Genomic DNA, 22032 nt, shown 5'->3' with positions numbered 1-22032 from the left:
ATCCCCAGGGCAGCGCTGCTTGCAGCGCTGCCCTGGCGGATTATCACCGCCAGGGCTAAAACGGCGGGAAACCGCCAGCCCCGGCGCTGCGACCGCGGCGCTACCGCCGCGGTCGTAATACGGGTCTCCGTACCGCCAGCCTGTTGGCGGTACGGACGCCACAGGGTCGTAATGACCCCAAAGTCTTTATTCAGAAAGCTTAGAAAGTCGGCAACGGTTGGTGAAAATTTAAATTGCAAATAGGAATTATGTTGGTCAATAGACTGAATTTATGGTATTGTGTAATAATTAAGAAACTTTTATTATAAAAGAAAGTTTTTCGTAGACAAGTATGTAAATAATAGTGAATACTAGAGATGAATCATGACGATCAATGCGAGATGTAAAAAAAAAATAGTATGTTTACTATTTCTATTAAGCCTCCAAACATGTGGTGAAGTTGAACCAATCAAGGATTAGATAACAGAGGTACCTTTTGAGCAAATTGACAAGCACAGAGGTGATTGATGGAGAACGGTGACACGTGATAATTTAAAAGGGAGAGGCAATATGCCGCCTCAATGGTTGAGAAAGCCATTTGTTTGCCAAAACATGTTCCTGAACTTTTGCTCTAGGATTAAACTTTATTTTCTGGCATCCTGAGTGCTGTCCTTTCCGTTGTGCGGGAAGAAAGTATTGTATATATATATATATATATATATATATATATATATATATATATATATATATATATATATTTATATATATACATATATATAAAATAAAGAAATTATAATATAAATGTACTCACTTGTATTCTTTACTCTTTTTCCCCATCACCCTATGTCTCCATCAATCTATCCTCCATCCCCACTGTGACGCATCTCAAAGCCATTCTACTACTTTCATTTCCAAAGTAACCCTACCTAAACTCTTTTTCCCTCCCCTACGGCATCTAGCTCGCTCCAAACCTCAGTTTACTACCATGATCTCCCAAACATGCCTACTAAATTTTCCCTCAATTATCTCACCTTTGACTCATCCAAAACCCCTCCTGCTACTATTATCTCCCTACCCCTTTCCACAGACTTTTCCCACCTCGATCTCTCCTTTACTCATCCCAAGCCTCATCCTATTACTATAAACTCCCAATTAACACTTCTGGATTCTTCCCTTCTCTATCCCTCCATTACTCTAGTCAATTCAATTAACAAACTCACATATCCTGTGCTCAAATTAACTCATAATAATACTAATACTGTGTAGGAGGCTGGACTGGCTTGTAGTGAGTACCAAGGGGTACTTGCACCTTGCACCAGGCCCAGTTATCCCTTATTAGTGTATAGGGTGTCTAGCAGCTTAGGCTGATAGATAATGGTAGCTTAGCAGAGCAGCTTAGGCTGAACTAGGAGACGTGTGAAGCTACTACAGTACCACTTTGTGTCATATGCACAATATCATAAGAAAACACAATACACAGTTATACTAAAAATAAAGGTACTTTATTTTTATGACAATATGCCAAAGTATCTTAGAGTGTACCCTCAGTGAGAGGATAGGAAATATACACAAGATATATATACACAATAGCACAAATATGCAGTATAGTCTTAGAAAACAGTGCAAACAATGTATAGTTACAATAGGATGCAATGGGGAAACATAGGGATAGGGGCAACACAAACCATATACTCCAAAAGTGGAATGCGAACCACGAATGGACCCCAAACCTATGTGACCTTGTAGAGGGTCGCTGGGACTATTAGAAAATAGTGAGAGTTAGAAAAATAACCCTCCCCAAGACCCTGAAAAGTGAGTGCAAAGTGCACTAAAGTTCCCCTAAGGACAAAGAAGTCGTGTTAGAGGAATAATGCAGGAAAGACACAAACCAACAATGCAACAACTGTGGATTTCCAATCTAGGGTACCTGTGGAACAAGGGGACCAAGTCCAAAAGTCACAAGCAAGTCGGAGATGGGCAAATGCCAAGGAAATGCCAGCTGCGGGTGCAAAGAAGCTTCTACTGGACAGAAGAAGCTGAGGTTTCTGCAGGAACGAAAAAGGCTAGAGACTTCCCCTTTGGTGGACGGATCCCTCTCGCGGTGGAGAGTTGTGCAGAAGTGTTTTCCTGCCAAAAGAATGCCAACAAGCCTTGCTAGCTGCAAATCGTGCGGTTAGCGTTTTTGGACGCTGCTGTGGCCCTGGAGGGACCAGGAGGTCGCAAATTGGACCAGGAGAGAGAAGAGACGTCGAGCAAGACAAGGAGCCCTCTCAACAGCAGGTAGCACCCGAAGAACTGCCAGAAACAGGCACTATGAGGATGCGTGAAACGGTGCTCACCCGAAGTCGCACAAAGGAGTCCCACGTCGCCGGAGACCAACTTAGAAAGTCGTGCAATGCAGGTTAGAGTGCCATGGACCCAGGCTTGGCTGTGCACAAAGGATTTCCGCCGGAAGTGCACAGGGGCCGGAGTAGCTGCAAAAGTCGCGGTTCCCAGCAATGCAGCCCAGCGAGGTGAGGCAAGGACTTACCTCCACCAAACTTGGACTGAAGAGTCACTGGACTGTGGGGGTCACTTGGACAGAGTCGCTGGATTCGAGGGACCTCGCTCGTCGTGCTGAGAGGAGACCCAAGGGACCGGTAATGCAGCTTTTTGGTGCCTGCGGTTGCAGGGGGAAGATTCCGTCGACCCACGGGAGATTTCTTCGGAGCTTCTGGTGCAGAGAGGAGGCAGACTACCCCCACAGCATGCACAAGCAGGAAAACAGTCGAGAAGGCAGCAGGATCAGCGTTACAGAGTTGCAGTAGTCGTCTTTGCTACTATGTTGCAGGTTTGCAGGCTTCCAGCGCGGTCAGCAGTCGATTCCTTGGCAGAAGGTGAAGAGAGAGATGCAGAGGAACTCGGATGAGCTCTTGCACTCGTTATCTAAAGTTTCCCCAGAGACAGAGACCCTAAATAGCCAGAAAAGAGGGTTTGGCTACTTAGGAGAGAGGATAGGCTACTAACACCTGAAGGAGCCTATCAGCAGGAGTCTCTGACGTCACCTGGTGGCACTGGCCACTCAGAGCAGTCCAGTGTGCCAGCAGCACCTCTGTTTCCAAGATGGCAGAGGTCTGGAGCACACTGGAGGAGCTCTGGACACCTCCCAGGGGAGGTGCAGGTCAGGGGAGTGGTCACTCCCCTTTCCTTTGTCCAGTTTCGCGCCAGAGCAGGGCTAAGGGGTCCCCTGAACCGGTGTAGACTGGCTTATGCAGAATTGGGCACATCTGTGCCCAACAAAGCATTTCCAGAGGCTGGGGGAGGCTACTCCTCCCCTGCCTTCACACCATTTTCCAAAGGGAGAGGGTGTAACACCCTCTCTCAGAGGAAGTCCTTTGTTCTGCCATCCTGGGCCAGGCCTGGCTGGACCCCAGGAGGGCAGATGCCTGTCTGAGGGGTTGGCAGCAGCAGCAGCTGCAGTGAAACCCCAGGAAGGGCAGTTTGGCAGTACCAGGGTCTGTGCTACAGACCACTGGGATCATGGGATTGTGCCAACTATGCCAGGATGGCATAGAGGGGGCAATTCCATGATCATAGACATGTTACATGGCCATATTCGGAGTTACCATTGTGAAGCTACATATAGGTAGTGACCTATATGTAGTGCACGCGTGTAATGGTGTCCCCGCACTCACAAAGTTCAGGGAATTGGCTCTGAACAATGTGGGGGCACCTTGGCTAGTGCCAGGGTGCCCTCACACTAAGTAACTTTGCACCTAACCTTTACCAGGTAGAGGTTAGACATATAGGTGACTTATAAGTTACTTAAATGCAGTGTAAAATGGCTGTGAAATAACGTGGACGTTATTTCACTCAGGCTGCAGTGGCAGGCCTGTGTAAGAATTGTCAGAGCTCCCTATGGGTGGCAAAAGAAATGCTGCAGCCCATAGGGATCTCCTGGAACCCCAATACCCTGGGTACCTCAGTACCATATACTAGGGAATTATAAGGGTGTTCCAGTAAGCTAATGTAAATTGGTAAAAATGGTCACTAGCCTGTTAGTGACAATTTGGAAAGAAATGAGAGAGCATAACCACTGAGGTTCTGATTAGCAGAGCCTCAGTGAGACAGTTAGTCACTACACAGGTAACACATTCAGGCACACTTATGAGCACTGGGGCCCTGGGTTACCAGGGTCCCAGTGACACATACAACTAAAACAACATATATACAGTGAAAAATGGGGGTAACATGCCAGGCAAGATGGTACTTTCCTACACAACCCCCCCCCAAACGAAGGACAATAAGACTGGCCATGACCTGATGAGTCTTCATTGTCTAAGTGGAAATATCTGGAGAGTCCATCTGCATTGGAGTGGCTACTCCCAGGTCTATGTTCCACTGTATAGTCCATTCCCTGTAGGGATATGGACCACCTCAACAATTTAGGATTTTCACCTTTCATTTGTTTTAGCCAAAGTAGAGGTTTGTGGTCTGTCTGAACAATGAAGTGAGTGCCAAACAGGTATGGCCTCAACTTCTTCAGTGCCCAGACCACAGCAAAGGCCTCCCTCTCAATGGCAGACCAACGCTTTTCTCTAGGGGTCAACCTCCTACTAATAAAAGCAACAGGTTGATCCTGGCCCTCAGAATTAAGTTGTGATAGGACTGCCCCTACTCCTAATTCAGATGCATCAGTTTGGACATATAATTTTTTAGAGTAACAAGGGCTTTTCAGGACAGGTGCAGAGCACATGGCCTGCTTCAGCTCCTCAAAAGCTTTCTGACAGTTTGCTGTCCATAATACCTTTTTAGGCATTTTCTTGGATGTGAGGTCATTAAGAGGGGCTGCAATGGAGCCATAGTTCTTAATGAACCTCCTGTAATACCCAGTGAGGCCGAGGAAGGCTCTCACCTGAGTCTGAGTGGTAGGGGGAACCCAATCAATAATTGTTTGGATTTTCCCCTGAAGTGGTGCAATCTGTTCCCCACCAACAAGGTGTCCCAGATAAACCACCTTACCCTGCCCTATCTGGCACTTTGAAGCCTTGATAGTGAGGCCTGCCTTTTGCAGGGCCTCCAAAACTTTCCATAGGTGGACCAGGTGATCATCCCAGCTGGAGCTAAAGACAGCTATATCGTCCAAATATGCTGCACTGAAAGCTTCCAGCCCTTGCAGGACTGTGTTCACCAACCTCTGAAAAGTGGCAGGTGCATTTTTCAAACCAAAAGGCATTACAGTAAACTGGTAATGTCCTCCAATGGTTGAAAATGCAGTCTTAGGTTTAGCATCTTCTGACAATTTGATCTGCCAATACCCTGCAGTCAAGTCAAAAGTGCTTAGATACTTGGCAGATGCCAGTGTATCTATGAGCTCATCTGCCCTGGGTATAGGGTGAGCATCAGTTTTGGTTACCAAGTTGAGACCTCTATAGTCTACACAAAACCGCATTTCCTTCTTTCCATCTTTGGAATGAGGTTTTGGTACCAGTACCACAGGAGAAGCCTATGGACTGTCAGAGTGCTCAACCACTCCTAGTTGTAACATTTTCTGGACCTCTTGCTTTATGCAGTCCCTGACATGGTCAGGCTGCCTATAGATCTTACTTTTGACAGGCAAGCTGTCTCCAGTATCTATAGTGTTCTCACACCAAGAAGTGGTACCTGGCACAGTAGAGAAGAGTTCAGAGAATTGATCTAGGAGATTTATGCAATTGTCTTTCTGCTCAGCTGTAAGACAATCAGCCAAAACTACACCTTCCACAAGAGCATCTTGTTCTGTGGAAGAGAAGAGATCAGGTAGAGGATCACTGTCTTCTTCCTGTCCCTCATCTGTTGCCATGAGCAGGGTGAGATCAGCCCTGTCATAGTAGGGTTTCAGGCGGTTGACATGGAGCACCCTAAGGGGACTCCTGGCAGTGCCTAAGTCAACTAAATAGGTGACTTCTCCCTTCTTTTCAACAATTGTGTGGGGTCCACTCCATTTATCTTGGAGTGCTCTTGGGGCCACAGGCTCCAAGACCCACACTTTCTGCCCTGGTTGGTACTGAACCAAAACAGCCTTCTGATCATGCCATTGCTTCTGGAGCTCTTGGCTGGCCTGAAGGTTTTTACTGGCCTTTTTCATGTACTCAGCCATCCTTGATCTGAGGCCAAGTACATAATCCACAATATCCTGCTTAGGAGCTTTTAAAGGTTGTTCCCAACCCTCCTTTACAAGTGTGAGTGGACCCCTAACAGGGTGTCCAAAAAGAAGTTCAAAGGGGCTGAAGCCCACTCCTTTCTGGGGTACCTCCCTGTAGGCAAAAAGGGGGCATGGTAGAAGGATATCCCATCTCCTGCTGAGTTTTTCAGGGAGACCCATAATCATGCCTTTGAGAGTTTTATTAAATCTCTCCACCAGTCCATTTGTTTGTGGATGATAGGGTGTTGTGAACTTGTACGTTACACCACACTCCTTCCACATGGCCTTTAAGTATGCAGACATGAAATTGCTTCCCCTGTCTGATACTACTTCCTTTGGGAAGCCCACCCTGGAAAATATTCCCAGGAGGGCCTTTGCCACTGCAGGTGCTGTAGTGGTCCTTAAAGGAATAGCTTCAGGATATCTTGTGGCATGGTCCACTACCACTAAGATGAATCTATTGCCTGAAGCAGTAGGAGGGTCAAGGGGGCCAACTATGTCAACCCCTACCCTTTCAAAGGGAACCCCAACCACAGGCAGTGGAATAAGGGGTGCCTTTGGGGTGCCACCTGTCTTGCCACTGGCATGACAGGTTTCACAGGACTTACAAAATTCCTTTGTGTCCTCAGACATCCTAGGCCAATGAAACAATGGAACCAATCTGCCCCAAGTTTTCATTTGACCCAGGTGTCCAGCTAGGGGAATGTCATGTGCCAGGGTTAGGAGGAACTTTCTGTACTCCTGAGGAATCACTAATCTCCTGGCAGCTCCAGGTTTAGGATCCCTATGCTCAGTGTACAAGAGGTTGTCCTCCCAGTAAACTCTGTGAGAGTCACTGACATCCCCATTAGCCTGTTTGACAGCTTGCTGTCTGAGACCCTCTAATGTGGGACAGGTTTGCTGTGCCACACTCAGCTCCTCTCTGGCAGGCCCCCCTTCACCCAAAAGCTCAGCAGTGTCTGCTTCCAGCTCCTCTGGTGTAGGTTCTGCACAGGGAGGGAATTCTTCTTCCTCAGAAGTTGAATCCACTGTAGAGGGAGGGATAGTAGGAAGTGGTTTGCTTCTACTAGCCCTAGCTTTAGGGAGCACTTGGTCCATTGTTCCAGGATCCAAGCTTCCCTGTCCTTTTTGCTTTTTGGCCTGAGCCCTTATCAAAGCAAAAATATGCCCTGGGATGCCCAGCATTGCTGCATGGGCCTCCAACTCCACATCTGACCAAGCTGATGTCTCCAAATCATTCCCTAATAGACAGTCTACAGGTAAATCTGAAGCTACCACAACTTTCTTTGGACCAGTAACCCCCCCCCCCAGTTGAGATTTACAACAGCCATGGGGTGGCTAAGTGTGTTGTTGTGAGCATCGGTTACTTGGTACTGGTGACCAAGTAGGTGTTGTTCAGGGTGGACCAGTTTCTCTATGACCATAGTCACACTGGCACCAGTGTCCCTGTAGGCCTGAACCTCAACACCATTTATTAGGGGTAGCTGCTTGTACTTATCCATATTAAGGGGACAAGCAACTAAGGTGGCTAAATCAATAGCCCCCTCAGAGACTAACACAGCCTCTGTGGCCTCCCTAACAAGGCCAACCCCAACTAAGTTACCAATAGTGAGCCCAGCTACTCCCTTGGATTGGCTATTAGTAGGTTTGCTCCCACCACCACTGCTATTAGTAGGGACACTAGGTGTAGCAGTAGGGGTTGTAGTGGTAGGAGGCTTGGTGCCTTTCTTTGGACAACTGGGATCTGTTGTCCAATGGCCTTTTATTTTACATAAATAGCACCATGGTTTCTTTTCCTTGTTCTGATTAAAAGAGGATTTGGGCCCACTACCCCCACCAGAGTGTTTTTGTGGGCCTGATGAAGACTCATTTTTAGATTTGTCCCCACCCTTGTCAGAAGACTTACCATCCTTCTTTTTGTTGCCATCTTTGTCACCCCCTGTATGAACTTTTCTGTTCACCCTTGTTCTGACCCATTTGTCTGCCTTCTTTCCCAATTCTTGGGGAGAGGTCAGATCAGAGTCCACCAAGTACTGGTGCAACAAATCAGACACACAATTATTAAGAATATGCTCTCTCAGGATCAAGTTATACAGGCTGTCATAATCAGTAACTTTACTGCCATGTAACCACCCCTCCAAGGCCTTCACTGAATGGTCAATGAAATCAACCCAGTCTTGTGAAGACTCCTTTTTGGTCTCTCTGAACTTTAGCCTGTATTGTTCAGTGGTTAAGCCATAACCATCCAGGAGTGCATTCTTAAGAACTTGGAAATTATTAGCATCATTTTCTTTCACAGTAAGGAGCCTATCCCTACCTTTTCCACTAAATGATAGCCATAGGATAGCAGCCCACTGCCTTTGAGGGACATCCTGTACACCACAGGCCCTCTCATGTGCAGCAAACCACTTGTTAATGTCATCCCCCTCCTTATAAGGGGGAACTATCTTGTGCAGATTCCTGGAATCATGCTCTTTTGCAGGATGACTATGGGGAATACTGCTGCTGCCACCATGGGTTTCTAAACCCAGTTTCTGTCTCTCCTTCTCTACTTCTAAAGTCTGTCTATCCAAATCCAGCTGTTGCTTCTTGAGCTTCAGTCTGGTTTGTTCCACTCTCAATCTATTGAGCTCCCTTTCTAACAATCTGTCATCAGGGTGGGTGGGAGGGACATGCCTTGAAACAGAAGTATGGTGAGAATGGACAGAAGGAGACCTGTCCCTTACAGAAGCCACCCTAACAGCTTGGCTAACAGAAACATCACTACCAGTATGGTGAGAATAAATGCTTTTGCTATGATGTGAGACAACACTATTTGTATGGTGTGGCTCATCATCCTTACCAACTATGCTAGACTGTCTAGTAATGGGCAGGCTAGGAAGTTTCTTTCCTGAATCTTTTCTTGGGGGAGTCCCTGGATCAGATTGAGAACCATTAGCTACTTTTTCAACAGATGGGTCACTTCTAGCCTTATCCTGTTCTCTAAGCATGTTAAGTAACAGTTCCAAGGAAGGATTCTTCCCTACACTCAAACCTCTCTTTACACAGAGACTCCTTGCTCCTTTCCAGCTAAGGTGGTCATATGCAAGTTTGGACAGATCAACATTTTGGCCTGTGCCAGACATTTTTAGAGAGAGTTAAAGTGATAGTAAAAGATAAAAAGTTTGTTAGAGCTTTTAGAAAGACAGAGAAAAAAAACTTTTTAAACTTTTTAGAACTTTTTAGAAAGTTAGGAGTACTTTTCAGCACTTAGAAAAGAGTGAAAAGAGGAAATGCAAAACTTTTTGGCTATGTGTATATACACTGACCTTGTTTTGTATATTTTTCTCTTATGAAAAGTACAATGACAAGAGTGGTAAGTAGTCTCAAAGCACTTATCCCACCACTGCACAACCAATGTAGGAGGCTGGACTGGCTTGTAGTGAGTACCAAGGGTACTTGCACCTTGCACCAGGCCCAGTTATCCCTTATTAGTGTATAGGGTGTCTAGCAGCTTAGGCTGATAGATAATGGTAGCTTAGCAGAGCAGCTTAGGCTGAACTAGGAGACGTGTGAAGCTACTACAGTACCACTTAGTGTCATATGCACAATATCATAAGAAAACACAATACACAGTTATACTAAAAATAAAGGTACTTTATTTTTATGACAATATGCCAAAGTATCTTAGAGTGTACCCTCAGTGAGAGGATAGGAAATATACACAAGATATATATACACAATAGCAAAAATATGCAGTATAGTCTTAGAAAACAGTGCAAACAATGTATAGTTACAATAGGATGCAATGGGGAAACATAGGGATAGGGGCAACACAAACCATATACTCCAAAAGTGGAATGCGAACCACGAATGGACCCCAAACCTATGTGACCTTGTAGAGGGTCGCTGGGACTATTAGAAAATAGTGAGAGTTAGAAAAATAACCCTCCCCAAGACCCTGAAAAGTGAGTGCAAAGTGCACTAAAGTTCCCCTAAGGACAAAGAAGTCGTGTTAGAGGAATAATGCAGGAAAGACACAAACCAACAATGCAACAACTGTGGATTTCCAATCTAGGGTACCTGTGGAACAAGGGGACCAAGTCCAAAAGTCACAAGCAAGTCGGAGATGGGCAAATGCCCAGGAAATGCCAGCTGCGGGTGCAAAGAAGCTTCTACTGGACAGAAGAAGCTGAGGTTTCTGCAGGAACGAAAAGGGCTAGAGACTTCCCCTTTGGTGGACGGATCCCTCTCGCCGTGGAGAGTCGTGCAGAAGTGTTTTCCCGCTGAAAGAACGCCAACAAGCCTTGCTAGCTGCAAATTGTGCGGTTAGCGTTTTTGGACGCTGCTGTGGCCCTGGAGGGACCAGGAGGTCGCAAATTGGACCAGGAGAGAGAGGGGACGTCGAGCAAGACAAGGAGCCCTCTCAGCAGCAGGTAGCACCCGGAGAAGTGCCAGAAACAGGCACTACGAGGATGCGTGAAATGGTGCTCACCCGAAGTCGCACAAAGGAGTCCCACGTCGCCGGAGACCAACTTAGAAAGTCGTGCAATGCAGGTTAGAGTGCCGTGGACCCAGGCTTGGCTGTGCACAAAGGATTTCCGCCGGAAGTGCACAGGGGCCGGAGTAGCTGCAAAAGTCACGGCTCCCAGCAATGCAGCCCAGCGAGGTGAGGCAAGGACTTACCTCCACCAAACTTGGACTGAAGAGTCACTGGACTGTGGGGGTCACTTGGACAGAGTCGCTGGATTCGAGGGACCTCACTCGTCGTGCTGAGAGGAGACCCAAGGGACCGGTAATGCAGCTTTTTGGTGCCTGCGGTTGCAGGGGGAAGATTCCGTCGACCCACGGGAGATTTCTTCGGAGCTTCTGGTGCAGAGAGGAGGCAGACTACCCCCACAGCATGCACAAGCAGGAAAACAGTCGAGAAGGCGGCAGGATCAGCGTTACAGAGTTGCAGTAGTCGTCTTTGCTACTATGTTGCAGGTTTGTAGGCTTCCAGCGCGGTCAGCAGTCGATTCCTTGGCAGAAGGTGAAGAGAGAGATGCAGAGGAACTCGGATGAGCTCTTGCATTCGTTATCTAAAGTTTCCCCAGAGACAGAGACCCTAAATAGCCAGAAAAGAGGGTTTGGTTACTTAGGAGAGAGGATAGGCTACTAACACCTGAAGGAGCCTATCAGCAGGAGTCTCTGACGTCACCTGGTGGCACTGGCCACTCAGAGCAGTCCAGTGTGCCAGCAGCACCTCTGTTTCCAAGATGGCAGAGGTCTGGAGCACACTGGAGGAGCTCTGGACACCTCCCAGGGGAGGTGCAGGTCAGGGGAGTGGTCACTCCCCTTTCCTTTGTCCAGTTTCGCACCAGAGCAGGGCTAAGGGGTCCCCTGAACCGGTGTAGACTGGCTTATGCAGAATTGGGCACATCTGTGCCCAACAAAGCATTTCCAGAGGCTGGGGGAGGCTACTCCTCCCCTGCCTTCACACCATTTTCCAAAGGGAGAGGGTGTAACACCCTCTCTCAGAGGAAGTCCTTTGTTCTGCCATCCTGGGCCAGGCCTGGCTGGACCCCAGGAGGGCAGATGCCTGTCTGAGGGGTTGGCAGCAGCAGCAGCTGCAGTGAAACCCCAGGAAGGGCAGTTTGGCAGTACCAGGGTCTGTGCTACAGACCACTGGGATCATGGGATTGTGCCAACTATGCCAGGATGGCATAGAGGGGGCAATTCCATGATCATAGACATGTTACATGGCCATATTCGGAGTTACCATTGTGAAGCTACATATAGGTAGTGACCTATATGTAGTGCACGCGTGTAATGGTGTCCCCGCACTCACAAAGTTCAGGGAATTGGCTCTGAACAATGTGGGGGCACCTTGGCTAGTGCCAGGGTGCCCTCACACTAAGTAACTTTGCACCTAACCTTTACCAGGTAGAGGTTAGACATATAGGTGACTTATAAGTTACTTAAATGCAGTGTAAAATGGCTGTGAAATAACGTGGACGTTATTTCACTCAGGCTGCAGTGGCAGGCCTGTGTAAGAATTGTCAGAGCTCCCTATGGGTGGCAAAAGAAATGCTGCAGCCCATAGGGATCTCCTGGAACCCCAATACCCTGGGTACCTCAGTACCATATACTAGGGAATTATAAGGGTGTTCCAGTAAGCCAATGTAAATTGGTAAAAATGGTCACTAGCCTGTTAGTGACAATTTGGAAAGAAATGAGAGAGCATAACCACTGAGGTTCTGATTAGCAGAGCCTCAGTGAGACAGTTAGTCACTACACAGGTAACACATTCAGGCACACTTATGAGCACTGGGGCCCTGGGTTACCAGGGTCCCAGTGACACATACAACTAAAACAACATATATACAGTGAGAAATGGGGGTAACATGCCAGGCAAGATGGTACTTTCCTACATACTGTACTCATATTTCCCTACACTAATCCACCAATATTTCCTCTTGGGGTCCGGAGGAGAGTGCTACTCGCCGAAAAGCGCTTTGACGCCTTGTCAGGGGTAGTAAGCGCTATATAAATACAATTACAATTATAATAACAATTTATTCATGGAGGAGGGTGTGGGGCTCCCCTCCCTGAGTCGTTTTGTGACCCTGGGGACCCCATCCCCAGGGCTCACTTCATATATATTTGGAATGGAGTGTGAGGGCCCACATACTGATCAATTTCATGGTCCCAGCGACTCCATCCCCCAGGGCCCGTCTCTCATATATTTGAGGAGGCAGTGTGAGCCTCCCTTTCCCTAGCCATCTAAATGCCCTGCGGATCTTATCCCCCAGGGCCTGCAGCATACCAATGTCCTGGGGACCCCAACCCTGGGACACTGTTGTTTACCTCCTCTAAGAACATGGGAGGGAGCCCTTCAACTAGGAATACAGCCCGGCGGAAGCAGAAACAAAAACTACTCCTGTTGAGCGGAAGCAATCAAGTGAAGCCAGCCCCCGTTGCACCTTGGATGGGTGCTAGCAGAGGGGCCAGTGGACCCCTCACGGACTTCAAGTTTAAAAAAAGTTGTTGGTGCCCTGGACACTCGAACAAAAAAAGGAAAAGTGTGGTCGGCTCCCGGGCAGCCACATAGAATAGAGGATGCATGTAGGGGGCCTAGTGAGGCTTGAGGCTTCCTCCACACACCCAACAAAAATAACTAGCTTTGGATGTCCAGGACACACCCAAAACAAAATAAAATACACAAAAAAGAGGGGAAAATATAATGATATTGCAGCTGGAGCAGCTCATTTGTTATTCACTCCTCCTGGCAAGGAGCACTCTGTTATGACCTTCATGGGCTAATTAGCATATATTATGCTTCATGGTGTGGCCCCAGTCTGGGCAGCGGCACTACCAGCATGATAATTAGGTGTTGGAGGGGCTGCAGTGAGTGCAGCAGCCCCCAAAAATACTTTTCACTAATTAACGCCATATTTCCTGGGGTCTACATAAATTGATCCCAGGAAAAGTTAATGATACTTTCAAGCATTGCCAGAGCTGGAGATTTTGATCTTTAGTTTGAGAATGCAGGGACCCCAGGGGTTTGGACTTATGTCTGCATTACATTGCCTGAGGAGTGCAAAAGAAAGACTCTAATATATGTTTAAAGTTGTTTTGAATATGAATGCTTACTTTAACATATTGATTAGCAAACATTGCACTGTTATTAATTGTGAATATCTTTTAGTTTTTTTGTGTATTTGTTCTATTGATGATTTTTAACATGTCAAAGTTGTTTTTATTAAGGGGGTGATGTTTTGATACAGACAATAGGCTTGGCCTTCTATAGTTATGTCATTACTCCTTAACAAAGCCAATAGGCTTGCCTTTATATATTGATGTGGTGATCCCGTGACAAAGCCCATAGCCTTGTCTTGGATATTGATGTAGTCATCCCTTGACAAAGCCAATAGGCCTGCCTTTTTGTATGCTGAGGTAATTTTACATTAAAAACCCTAGGAATGTATTGAAAAACAAAAGTTTAAAGTGACAGTTATAGTTAGGTACAGTAGAAAAAAACGTAGAAATTCACCGGAAAAAAAACAAAAGTTAATAGGTGAAAATGTCAGTTACAACACAGCCTTCTAAACTAAAAAAAAAATACTGAAATTCACCAGTTATAATTAACTTAAGTAACTATTATTGCATCTTAAAGTAACCATAACTCACACTCTCACCATGCACTGCTTGTACCCTCACATATTACAACATTCATGTGATGTTCAAATAAGCATTGATAATATCACTGATGACATTTGAAATGTCATCATTTATGACAACACTGTGCCTGGTGGGGGGTGCAAGTTATAGTTACTCCATGGTGTGAGTTATAGTTATTTCAATTACCTATAGCTGGTGAATACCAGTGTTTTTTGGTTTATAATGTTATGCAGTGCCTGACATTTGCACCTAACTGTAACATCACTTTGACCTTTGTTTTTCACTGACATTGTGCGTGCATGTGTGTACATGTAATATTCCGACTATGATATTTCAGAATTACACCTTCCCTAAAGCAATGTCCAGTACATGTGGCTTTCAGTTTTCTTTTCAGAATGCCCAGTTTCATGACAGCTGGAAACATAGTAAACCCACACCTTCCAAGTGCTGTAATGCTATTATCCTATATTTGGTTTGAAAATAGCATTTTTATTTTAAGGGGCTAGTCTTTCATCAAACAAAACTAACTTTTTAAGCACATAATGGTTATTAAAGACACTACTAGGAAGATAGCATCTGACGGTGGACAAATACTCATAAAGCGTCTGCTATACATGTAATACACAAATCTTAAAAACTATAAAACAGTGTTTTCTTTACCTTTGGAATGCAGACCGCAGGGGTCCTCAACACATTCTCAGGGAGTCCAGGGCTAGAGTGTCTAGCATTAGTTCAACCTGTCAGGGGAGATGGAAGCCAAACATGAGCAGTAATATTTAATCAACGTATGGTAATCCATGTCAGTGAGAAAGCTCATGTTTACATTTCACGTGGTTTACTTTATTTACTTGCCCAAGAGTTTTTTCCCCAAGCAAGTTCTTTTCATGTAGTTTTTTTATATACTGCATATTAATCTTGTATGGCGCAAGCTGGGCATTGGTGGCAGGGCCGGCTTTTGGGCGGTGCAAGCGGTGCAACCGCACCGTGCGCTAACCTCAGGGGGGGCGCTGTGTTTAGCAATTGCTTACGAAACTTGCAATTTCAAAGCACTTGCTGGAAAGTTCCTTGTGCGTTTAGCCTTCATGAAACAATTAAAATGTCAAGATTCCTCTTGTGATTAATGTTCCTGCTAAGGAGAGAGATCGGAGTTTTGCCTGGTGGCAGCTTTGACTCAAATAGAATAGAGAGTTAATATGCCTGCTGCAAAAAACAGAACTATGGGGCACATTTAAGAAAAGTGGCGGTGTTTGAGGGCCTGCGCTTATTTTTCAGCCTCAAGCATTTACTGGGAGAAAAAGACACACATAGGAAAGACGGAGGAAGAGAAAACCAAAAAAGTGTCACAATGGGGAAAAAGCAGAAATCCGCAAGAGTGAGCTGAAGGGGGAGGGAGTGCCTGCAAGTGGATTGAAGAGGCCCGAGATGGCTTCAGGATTACTCTGCCTCTGTATTATGTGTTCACACATTTAATTGCAGCAGCGGCGTCGTTAAGAGGGGGCTTTGGGCACCAACACCTTTTTATTTACCAATTAAGCACTGCCCTATGGGGCATATTTGAAAAAAGTGGTGCTGCACACAGTGCTCCGCCACTTTTCTTGCACCCCTTAGCGCCCCCCAACACCACCATGTGTGCATCATATTTAAAACATGGCGCACCATGGCTGTAGTTAGAGGACTAGCTTCAGAAATGTATATGCTAGTCCGGTGCTTTGCAGGATTAGCATAAAAAATGTTGAAGCTAAACCTCCAAAGCATCCAGAGGCCCTTTATAACCAATGGAAGCTTCCTTTTAATGCCTGCTCTGAGCAGGCATTAAAAGTGCTAGAAAAAAATGATGCAAAGAAATCTGTCAGGCATTATGTAGCGCAAAGGGTTACAAAGTGGTGCAATGCATGCATTGTGCCACTTTTTAAATATGGTGCAGCGTTTTTGGCCTCCTAACGCCACATTAGCTTAAAACAAATTACACTAATGTGGCATTAGAATGTCTCTAAGGGCTCTTAAATATGCCCCTATGGGGCATATTTGGAAAAGGTGGCACAGCGCACAGTGCTGCGCCTCTTTTCTTGAACCCCTTAACGTTCCCCTAATGCAACCATGTGTGCGCTGTATTTAAAAAACAGCGCAACATGGCGGTAGTTAGGGGACTAATGTCAGAATTTCTGATGCTAGTCCGGCGCTTTGCAGGATTAGCGTAAAAAAATGTGATGCTAATCCTGCAAAGCTCCCAGAGGCCCATTATAAACAGATGCCTCCTTTATCAGAACAAAATAATGCAAAGAAATCTGTCACATTTCTTTGCGCCATTTTTTTTGCTCCCCTCCCCTTAATGGGGGAATGCCACCTTTTGCATACATTATGCCTGGCACAGGCATAATGTAGCGCAAAGGAATACAAAGTGGTGCAATGCATGCATTGCACCACTTTGTAAATATGGCACACCGCTTTTGGCCTTATAACGCCACATTAGGGTACAAAAATTACACTAATGTGGCGTTACTATGGCGCTAGGGTCTCTTAAATACGCCCCTATATTTTATGTGGCTAGCTGAGCGGATTAGTAAAACCAGTCTTTACAAGTGCTTTAAAACACATGAATGTATGTAAAAGGGGAGCGATGGAGAGATGAGGGGCACATTTGCCAGTAGTAGTGAGTGAAACCGAGGAGGAGGTCATGGGGCTGGGGGCACCACTATAAACTGTTGCACAGGGTGCCACCAGTCCTAAAGCCGGCCCTGATTGTTGGCTCATAGGTATCTCTGTGAGTTGAAGTTGTGGGTTGGTGTTTCTGACAAGACATAATTGAGAGGTTTGGAGATGAGGAGAAAGGCAGTGCAAGTTTCTCACTGGTTCATTAGGGTCTTCAGACTGCTTGAACACCAAACCCTTCGCATCTCTGCAGAGTGCACAGAGCAATAGTGGCATGTGGCAACTGTAGTTGTGGTTACATGTGAAAGTGTGTGAAAGTAGTACAAAACTGTTGAAATATTGAAAACACCAAAGTGTTTACAATTGAATGGGTGTGTTATGTTCTTTTGTGTGTTGGGAAGGGTGAAGTGAGTGAGATTCCAGGAAGTATGTTAAAAAGGCGAGAGTGAATAGAGGATGCAGCAGAAGGGAGCGGTGTGTGAAACATGCAAATGGTGAATTTCAAAATAGTGTGTGGAGAAAAAGGATTTAGGGGGGTCCCTGGCTTCCAGTAGTGATTTAGGAGGGGTACTCAAAAGTCAGAAGGCTAAGAACCACTGCTAAATGGCACCAGTAAGAAGGCTCCTAGGAGTAGAGGTTGTCTATTAGAAGGCTCCTGGGACTGGAGGCTGTCTATGGGAAGGCTCCTAGGATTGGAGGGCTCCTGGGACTGAAGGCTTTTGGAGAGGTGGGAGCATGCACACTGAAGGAGAGCTCATACTGTAAAGGGAGTCTCACCTCAGCGCTATCCTCTATGACTGACCTAGGAAGTGAAAGAGCAGGCTGTTTCCTTTAGTGACATTCAATAATACTTCTGCAAAGTGCGTGTTTGTACAACTTCTGTGATGTCTATTCAAAATTCCCCTGTGTCTGCAGCACAATACGTGAAAGGTATGCACAGCGCCTCCATTTTGAAAACAAGTGCGTATACCCCAAAGCAGTGATTCTGTGGTGTGTGTGGAAGAAATGGGCCTGTTTGGTGAGAACAAAAAGCACCTGATGAGTCTGGGCAGAGAGCCTTTATTTATAAATAAATCCTGGTGTGTGCTCAGTTGCTTTATAGCTAGATCAGTGCTATGTAAATAGCGCACATAAATCCACGCATAGTGAGTCGGACTGGGACACAAAATCGGCCTGGGTACCAGAATAAAAGTGATTGCCATTAGCAAAAAAATGACCCACATTCTGCAAGTGGGGACAATTGTGACACACTGTATACGTGCTTTGCAAGGTATGGGAGATTGCATGCATGTGTGCTTGCTACAGGCTATGTTTGTGGTAATGTCAAAGAAATCTGCAGTAAAAACCGCCCCACCAGACCAAGAAACCTACCCACGCACTGACATGTCGGTCCAGCCCTGCGGGCACTGCCAGTTCGCCCTACAGGCCAGTCCGTCCCTGTCTACACACATAAATCGTATTGATGTGGGTGGCATTAAGATAGAAAATATTAACATAGCAAGGACAGTACCGCACATGGGTCACTATTGTCTAAGCTTTGGGGTATGATGGGAAATTTTATTTTAGGAGAAGATTTAAAGTAATGATTAGTAGGATAATTGATATGAAACAATCAGTTCAGTGTTTCGTCAGTTGACAATAAGACACCTTAGTCTGTAACCAATGATTGTGTGTATGAGTGTGCGCATGCATGTGGTGTGTGCCTACATGCATGTCTGTGTTCTCTTCTGTCAGAAGGGAATAGGATGTTTTCAGTGTGACCTGGCGTGTATTATGTGTGAATCTGAGATATGCAGAATGTGGGTAGCCATTGTGAATTAACAGTTATACACTTGCCTCCAGCATTTTGAAGGTAGCCCAGGGCAGGCAGTTTCACCCTTTAGATAGGACTATGGAGTTAGATTAGAGAAGTCTGGAGATTTCTAAGGGTTGTGTATTCCTTTCATAATTAAATGTAGTGGGGAAGGTGTTTCCGTTTGCCCAACCTGCAAGTATCATAGAAGAAGGCCGTCATTTCCAGTGCTTAATTTGTAAAGGAATAAGTGCCGGGCCCAGCTTTGTGATCAGAAGCATGCGGTTGATGCTATTGAAGTTGGGCATGCCAATACCAAGGCTATGTCCCACCCACATCATGCCTCTTTCATCTACCACCACACCTTGTCCCTTTATCTCAATGTTTGAGGTTCTTTTTCATCCCTGTATTCTTTCTTTGTCACTGTTTTTCCATCTCTTCAACCTTCTCCCTGCCTTTTGTGTGATTTTTCTCTCTTGCTCTGGGTCAAAGTCTCATGAGAAAAAACAAGTGCCAGTCCCAAAAATAAGTGTCAACAGGCCACATCTGCAACCACCTGCTCAAATTAAGCTCCGGTGAGTTCTTTCATATGGAAGGCAAAATTAGTTTGTGGTCAAGTCAGACATGTAACGCAGGAGCCTGCATCCCTTGCAGCTGGGATACAGGAGACTGAGGGTTTACCGCACGCATCTCACGCACTAGTAAACATTGCCGTCTTAAGCAGCCTCCTCATCCTCTGCCTTACTTCACAAGGTTGTTGTCGGCAAGTGGCATGGTGTGGCCTGAAGGTAATGGGTCTGAACGAGAGAATACTCTGATGCTTTGCTGTGATCATGATTTGGTAACATCAGTGCTTAACTGAGCAGGTGCTTGGCGGTGGGAACCACCTGCACTCATTTTTGGGGAGCAGCGCTTTTTTTTCACATTAGGCATCTACCAAGAGTAAAAGAGGGTAAAACAAAGCGGAAATAACATCATAATTGGAGAAAACAGAAACCTGCAAGAATGAGATAATGGGCCAGGTAGTGTCTGTTGGTGGATTAAAGAGGCATGATGTGGATTCAAGACTACCAGCCTTGGTATTGGCCGTGCAAAAGTTAGTTGCACAGGCCGCAGGCTTCTGAGCGGAGCTTTGGGCACCGGTGATAGAGCGTTCCAGCCTAATAATTTACCTGTATTTGGACGCTCTTGGGTCGATGAATCTTTTGACCAAGTGGGACTCTCTTTACCCAGGAGTAACCAATCAAAATCAACAATCGATAATCAATAACGAACATAAGCAATGCCCTGATCAACATAACACTTCACAATTAATCCAGAATACATTTCGGCGAAACCATGACCTTTCGGTCATGAATAACCACACCAGTTTATGCAAAGTTAATGAATTTATTTCCCTATATTAACAAAGCTAGCACGATATAAATGTGTCTCAACACCAAATGATATATGTAAATGAACATTAATAGCTGTCCATAACGGCGAAAAAGATGCAATCTATGCAGCATTTGAATAACAATGCATTCGATAATAGCAACACAAACCACTAAAACTATAATCTGTAATGAGCTAATTGCATACATTGGTCAGCATAACAAGGTCTTAAATTGCATCGTGCATCAAATGAATCCTCATCTAACCTCAGATTAGCATTAGCATGTGGGACTTCATGCAAAAACAATTTAGCAACATTAATTTGGAAAACTCCTAACTAGGGCTCTTATCAAAAATCAGCAGTTGGTTACCTAAAAAGAAAACACAATGCAATTATACATTTTCCTTTCATATTTACCAAATTCAATCAGCATTCAAGGAAGTCTTCGTCTCACAGGTACCGGTTTTCGATCAGCACAGGACGTGGCAAAGGGGCAGGGTGGACGGGGCAATTGCCTCACAGCGGCAAGATAAAACTACTACTTCATGCAAAGGGACAAATCAAAGTTAAAGTCTCTAGGGCGAGAATTACTTAAAGTCTCTTTCTCTCGATTAGAGAAAGCATCAAAGTTTCTTTCAAAATGGCGTTGCAGCAAGATGGGCCATAATGTCTGCAATGTCTCAATGGGTGCAATAGGTAATGGCTAATGGCGGATAATGTCTGATTTCTTCTTGTGCACCAGGTTTAAATAGACAACAGTTCAAATCCAGTAGGGTCTTCCATTGGAGGTTTCATAGGTTGGCTTCAAATTGTCCAATCAAAAACAACAGTTCTCAAGCTTCTACCTAGGCATACATTATCCTTGGAGTCGGGAACGTAAGTTGCAACATATTTTACCAATTAACTCACTTTCAGAGCTTCCATTGTCCGCACCTGCAGATTGACCTTGGAGCAAAGAAGAAGATGCCAGGCTGGCACGAAACTTTAAAGATAAGCATGTGAACGATCTCACTGGAAAATTACAGCTTCAAGCAAGAATACACGTTTATTAGCACATTGGAAAAATACGAGCATCTAAACCGTGAGACAAGGCAACTAGGCCAAAGCCTCCACTAAAGTTATGCTAAGCTAAAACATTTCAAACAAGCAAATCATAGCACACGTTTACGATTATGTCGGATTAGTGCAATTCTAATTCATCACGTTATATAAAGCACGCTTATAAATGTTGGCAAACTACTCTGAGGGCACATTTGTCCCCGTACAATCTTATTTAGTTCGATTAAAGTCACACTTGATTATTGCAGCACTACGTTTATGCTCTAATAAATGTAAAACCTTAATTTCAGCGTCATCAATCCCTCCTCTGATGACTACTTGTCATCACACAAAACCATTTCCACAAATTTTATTCCATTAAAATTCTGTCAGTTCTCTTTGCCTTTTAGTTCCCCTTGTCCTTGCTTTGTACTCTTCTGCCATTCTTTTCATCATTTTCTCTTCCTTCCTTCTTTTAATTCTTGCCATAATCATTAATATTCCCCTTTTTATTCCCCAAATTCCAAAGATGCAAATTAGAACTATTAGAATTCCCTGTATTATTTTTAATATTATTCCATTCCAAATGCCACCAAGCCAATTTCCCACTGAAGCAATTCCCTTTCCAACCTTCTCCCAAACTCCTGGTTCTTTCAATTCCTTCAAATCTGCACTCTCTTTTGTTAGATTAGCAAGCATTGTTTTAATCTTTGCACTGTTGTCTGGTATATACGTGCAACAGTGTCGTGCACCAAGCATTTTGCAAACGCCGCCATCCTTTGCTAAAAGAATGTCTAGGGCAAGCCTATTTTGAAGAGTCATAGCTCTTTCCGCTGCAAGTTCAGCATCCATCAGGATTATAGCACCTGAAAACTTTGTCAACATGTTATCCAC

At 45.2% G+C, this 22032-nt stretch overlaps 1 protein-coding gene across 3 annotated transcripts in view; it reads right to left on the bottom strand.

The window, feature by feature from the left end:
- LOC138301182 (ectonucleoside triphosphate diphosphohydrolase 8-like) overlaps positions 1-15021 on the bottom strand; it is a 451411-nt gene extending 436390 nt beyond the window's left edge. For all 3 annotated transcript variants that reach the window (XM_069241394.1, XM_069241399.1, XM_069241395.1), the window contains exon 1: positions 14945-15021. The gene's annotated coding sequence lies outside the window, so the exon portion shown is untranslated. The remainder of the gene's footprint in view (positions 1-14944) is intronic.
- Positions 15022-22032: the final 7011 nt, after the last annotated feature.

Source organism: Pleurodeles waltl, chromosome 6 (assembly GCF_031143425.1).
Source record: "Pleurodeles waltl isolate 20211129_DDA chromosome 6, aPleWal1.hap1.20221129, whole genome shotgun sequence".
NCBI lineage: Eukaryota > Metazoa > Chordata > Amphibia > Caudata > Salamandridae > Pleurodeles > Pleurodeles waltl.
Note: the sequence above shows the minus strand (reverse complement) of the source record. Positions and strands in the feature narration are given on the sequence as shown.